Here is a 5,984-nt window from a genome sequence, read left to right on the forward strand (position 1 = left end):
AGGCCATAGTTTTCTGGAAGTTAAAATTCAACGCCAGAACGTCTTTTTGAGGGTGGGAGATAACCTGGATTGAAACAAGGGACGCCTTTCCAGGAGCTACACCCGCAGCCCGTTTTATTTTAGGGTCTGGTTCATTTGCCCAGGTCTGGCCTGGAACTGAGATCCTCCTCCCTCAGCCTTGTGCCTCAATGCTGGGCCGCCTCGGATACTTTTTGAGTGCTTCTAGCTACCTGTTTCTACCCTGTTTGGTCGATCAGGGCAGGTCTGATAGCACTGATCCAAATGTGGTTTCTGTACATATGTACACTGCTTGACTTACAGCATGAGCCACATCTGGTTTCTGGGTGGGAGTCGCAAAGAACAACCAGGTTGTGGGGGAAGGAGAGGCGGTGTCACCGGTCAGCAGTAGCCGATCGGTTGAGTGAAATGCAGTGGAAGTGAGCACTTTTCCAGTTTTGTTTCATCGGCAGTGGAGTGTTAAGAAACTAGTGTAGTACCAAGGATTGAACCCAGGGCCTTGCAAATGCCAAACTGCCACTCTATCACTGAGCTGTATTCTCAGGCCTCTTTATTTTCAATTTTGTAATGGGCTCGTGGTAAGTTTCCCAGGCTGACATCAAGCTTTTGAGCCTCTTGTCTCAGGCTCTCAAGTAGCTAGAATTGAAGATGTACAGCACCTCGTCCAGCTTTTAACTAATTTTTAGTTGGGCTGCTTTTAAATACTTATTTGTGATAGGTCTGCGTTTTGTTTTGTTTTGTTTTCCTTTAAATATCATGAACGATAGCTAACATTTATTGTGCTTAGCGTAGACCAGGTACTCTGCTCAGCTCGGTCTAGAGTCAGCGTCCATGTCCTTGAGCTAGGTGTGGTTGTGGGCCTGGAGTCCCAGCTACTTGGGAGGCTGAGGGAGCAGGGCACCTAGAGCTGAGGAAAAATCATAGTCTTAACCCTAAAGCTGCCTTTTATGTGGTCTATTATACAGGCTGCTGCCCAATCTGTATGTTACAAATCTTTCCACTTTGTCATATCTGTATGAACTTTGTTTGTTTGATGTTTTCTGCTTTGGAATGATTTTCTGTTTCTGACCTAGTCAAATTCTGTATTTAATTCTGACTTTGGTAACATGCTTAGAGAGTCTTGCCAAACATGATGTTTTCATTTGCATTCTTCTGCACATAGTTTAGACTACCTCTGAATATTTTATCTGACTTCATAAAAAAACAAAAATGATTTAAAACGAGCAGGGCTGTGTGCGGATGTGTAGAGAGCTAAATTAGGTGTCCTCGTGATCAGTCCTTTTCCCCATCAATATGAAATGCTGTATTTATCATACACTTTATGTACTTAGGTCCTATGGACCTGATATAAAACGTCTTTGTGTCGTCGTGTCTCTTTTTGTTTTTCTCGTGGTGGTGGAGCTTGAACCCAGGGCGTTTGCACTGAGCTGTATCCCTGGCCCTTTTTTATTTTTATTTTTTATTTAGAGATAAGGCCTTGCTAAGTGGCGAGGTTGCCTGGGCACGAATTTGCAATCTCTCTGCCTCAGCCACGCAGAGTGCTGGGATTACAGAGGTGGGCCACTACACTGGGCCATGTCTGTTCTTTTAATATCCTACTAGATTCGGTTTATGAAGATTTTAGACGTTTAGTTGAAAGAGTTCTGCACGTTTGTTCATAGAGGAGAATGATCTGTGGGATTCTGCTTTGGGCAATAGAGTTATTTAATGAATTAAAATACTTCTCCAGTTTTCCTTTGCTAACTATGTTAGTATTTAACAAATGTTTCTGTGTGTGTGTGTGTGTGTGTGTGTGTGTGTGTGTGTGTTCCTACAGTTGAACACAGGGCCTTTGCATTGAGCTACAACACAAGCCCTTTTTTGTGTTTTGTTTTTGTTGCTGTGTTTGTTTTAAATTTTTAAAACAGAGTCTCATTGAGTGCCCATGCTGGGCTCAAACTTGTGGTCCTCCTGCCTCAGCCTCCGGAGAACTGGGATTACAGGCATGTGCCACCATACCCAGCTACTTATATTTTTCTAGTCAAGGAGATGCTGTGGCACCGTTAAAGGATATTAAAGTCTGCGGGGCATCTGTGAGGATATCAGTAATGTTTTGTTTTTGGTTTTGGTTTTTTGTTTTGTTTTGTTTTTTGGTACTGGGGATCGAACTCGGGACCTTGCGCTTGTGAGGCAGGTGGTGGTGGCGCCACTGAGCTAAGTCCCCGGCCCTGTTTTTTGTTTTTTGTGTCTTTTTTTTTTTTTTTTTTTTTTTTTTTTTTTTTTTTTTTTTTTTTTTTGGTGTTTTGAGACAGTCTCACGCTGTGTGGTCCAGGCTGAGTTTAAACTCACTATGGAGCCCAGGCTGGCCTCAAACTTGGGGTGATCCTCCTGCCTCAGCCTCTCGAGTGCTAGCCACCACACCCGGCCAGGAACATTTTTCTTAATCTGCTTGAATTACGGGAGTGGAGGACATTCACTTTTCTTTTTTTGCCCTAAGGAAGACTGTTAAGCAGGTATTTTGATAAGTGGGACAGTGATGGTGAAATTCTCGCAAAATGGTGAAACTGGACCTTTGAAGATTATGGACCCTTTAAGGAGTGTGTGTTACTAGTTTTAAGAAACACTCACTGCTCAGTAGCAAACTTCCCAAACCGATGTTTGGCATTTGATAATTGTTCGGTGGTAATAGTGTTATAATATATATCCTAACATAGAGATATAGTATATATTCTTTGTCATTCACACGAGTAGGTCCCAACCAGTTTTCAGGGTATCTTAACATGTGTTTCACACAAAAACCAGTATTTTATTTATAGACTGTATAGGTACACATGTGTAGAGGGTGTGTGTGTTCCATCATATTCTATTTGAGGAAGAAGGTATGTAAAACTCACACTAGTGGATCGTCAAAAGATCAGACCTCGAATCAGGCGTGGCGGGCCATGCCTGTATCCCAGCTGCTCGTGAGGCTGAGGCGGGTGGATCACAAGTTCGAGGACAGCGTAGGCAACACAGTGGGACCCTCTCACAAAGTAAAAAAAAATTTAAAGGGCTGTGGATGGAACTAAGTGCCAACGCCCTGGATTCGATTGGCAGTAATGCAAAAATCGATGAGCAGACACTAACAGAACATACATAAAAAGGCCTGAGCTTGTGGCTCAGTGGTTTACCGCTTGTGTGGCCTGTGCGAGGCCCTGGGGTCCATCTTTGGTACCACGAAAAGTAAAATACCAGAGTTGGACTAGGAGATTAGCTAGCTAATCAGTGGTAGAGTACTTGCCTGCGGTACCAGGGTCCTAGATTCAGTCCCTAGCCCTGCAGCAGTGAAAAGAAGTGAACGTCAGACTTGTGGAGTAGTCTCAGCTGGCATCGCAGAATCCCTTCCCTCTCGATCCGATTTGTTTTTCTTCCCATCTCAGACACCTGCGTGTTCTCAGCTATTGCGTGTTGATCTTTAGTAAGATTTTTTTAAACCTGCATAATTTCCTTGTATTTTGAAGTGAGAAAAACTGTGGCTGATTTATTTTGGTATTTGGTAGAGGAGAGAATACCAGGTGAGTCCTTCTGTAAAATAAAGACTGGGGAAACAGGGTGGCCAGAGTGTGATCTTGGAGAGACAGTTGCAGTACACTGTTAAATTGGAAACTGTAATTTTCTTTTACAGTGAGAAAGGAAAGAGAGGGTGAGGAAGAGTGGTACTCTTAATTATGTGGGTGTGGAATATATGAATCACTGTACTAGCCGATGCCTGAGACTGGATTTGCTCTGTTTGAGGAGTCTACTAAGAGTCTATGGGGGAACTCTTTCTTTGGCACAAGAGATTGAACTCAAGACCTTGCACTTGGGAGGCAGGCGTGGTGCCACGGAGGTAAATCCCTGGCCCAGAGACTTCTTAACTGTAGATTGTACGCAGTGACCGCCTTCTAAGAGCGTACACCACAGAAAGGAGGAAGGCACATAGTAAATTTCCTGTGGACTACCCATGTTCACCACCTACCTCAGATTCTTGACCAAAATGTGGCGCCCCAACATTTATGAGACTGGAGATGCGTGCGTTTCGATTCTTCGTCCACCTGTGGATGACCCAGAGAGTGGAGAACTGCCTTCAGAAAGGTGGAATCCTACTCAGAATGTGAGGATTAATCCTGTTACGTGTAATCTCACTGCTTAATGAGCCCAACACCTGATCCCCAGCCAGTGTGGTTGCTACGGCTACGTTCAGGAAGTGGAGGGGTAGCAAAGGAACAGACAAAGAATATGCTGAAATCGTTAGGAAACAGGTTTCGGCCAGTACGGCCGAAGCAGAAAAGGATGGAGTGAAGGTCCCCACAACCCTGGCAGAATAGTGCATCAAAACCGCCTTCCGGTGACAACAGCTCAGATTTGCTTTCTGACGACTTGTGCGATGATGACACTGATGATGAAGAGGAAGAGGAAGTAGATGCTGGCTGTTACGATGATGAAGATTCTGGGAATGAGGAGTCGTGCCGCGCTCCTTCAGTGCCCCTGTACTGCCCCGCGGTCTCAGGCCAAAGGGAGGGGAGCAAGTGGGGACCCGGTAGTGGCCCCTCAGCAAAAACCTATTCAGCGGGGTGGGGAAACAAACACAGCTCCTGCTGACTCCCCTTGTGGGTCTCACTCTGCTCCTTTTTATGGACCTTTAATGGAGAGAAAGTAACCCTCTACAGAATGTCTGAATTCTTGCATTCTTTCCCCTTCCATCACAGTATTGACTCTTAAAAAAAAAGACCCCAAACTCCAGCCTCACTTTGTATTTACAAAATGTTCACAGCAAAACACGTTTGATCTGTGTTTAGATTCCTGAAGAATTAAATAGTCTTTTTAAGACATTTAATGTGTTTTAAAGCTGGGGACCCATCGGGAGTTCCCAAGTGCTGCATATACTAGGTAGCAAAAGAAAATGGAAACAAAATAACCCCCCACCCCACCCCTGGAAAAAAAAAAAAAAAACAGATTTGCCAAGGTTTAGCTGCTCATTTACATTAGTGTGTGCACATCTCTTCAGCCCTTGGTGGTGAATTTTGTTTCTTTTCCTTCAAGGCTTGGATACAGTGGGCATCAGGGGACTTGTTTCTTGCTAAGCCTGATGAGGTGTGTTCCTTCAGCCTCCGGGAATTCTAACATGGAGGTCTCAGCTACTTTGAGGAGAGAAAACAGGTTTTAGTTTGGTGTGTTTTTATTTTTAATTGATTGGGATCTAAACTCTGAAATAAATACTCATACTTTCCGTGGGTGGGGGGAGTCTATGGGGCCGGGCATGGTGGCGCACGCCTGTAATTGCAGCACTCGGGCGGCTGAGGCAGGAGGACTGCTTTGAGTTTGAGGCCAGCCTGGGCTACATAGTGACTTCAAGGTCAGCCTAGACTATATAGCGAGACCCTGTTTCAAAAGCCAAAAAAAGACTGTGGAAACCCAGGGATTTCTGTAGAATAGATACTGCAGTGTTCCAGTACTGGATTTCAGAAACACCTGTGAAAAGGCAGGTGGGTGACCCTGTGCTGGTAGTGTTGAGTAGAGGTGGGTTTAAGGTTATCACTACATACCTCTTATTCCTGCAGGGGTGGCGGGGTTGTGATCAGGAAGGTGATTTCCAGTGGCGAGTGTCATATATGGTGTTCCGGGTGTGGAAGTGGGGATCCTGTGAGCTTTTTTCTATTTTTGCTTCATTCATAATTATAATTTGGGTCAAATGGGGTGGCACACACTTCTGATCCTAGTTGTTTCGCTCTCACTCTGGAGAGCAAGCATTCATTCAGTCTTTATCATGACGTACATTACCTGTTGAATTTTCATAGATCCTGTTTATGCAGCCAATCTCACTTTGCTTAAGACTCCCGTATTAGGCTTCTGTTTGCTGGGCCAAAATGCCGGATACCCACAAGGTAAGGAGGAAATAGTTCCTTTGGCTCAGCGATTCAGTTTTCAATCGGAGGTGGGCTGGCTCCAAGACAGGCTCATCATGGCAG

At 44.7% G+C, this 5,984-nt stretch overlaps 1 pseudogene; it reads left to right on the forward strand.

Moving 5' to 3' along the window:
* Positions 1–2,939: 2,939 nt before the first annotated feature.
* LOC104856839 lies at positions 2,940–4,943 on the forward strand (annotated as a pseudogene).
* The last annotated feature ends 1,041 nt before the right edge of the window (positions 4,944–5,984 follow it).

The sequence above is a fragment of the Fukomys damarensis genome, unplaced genomic scaffold, assembly GCF_012274545.1.
Source record: "Fukomys damarensis isolate Sample0158 unplaced genomic scaffold, DMR_v1.0_HiC HiC_scaffold_13, whole genome shotgun sequence".
NCBI lineage: Eukaryota > Metazoa > Chordata > Mammalia > Rodentia > Bathyergidae > Fukomys > Fukomys damarensis.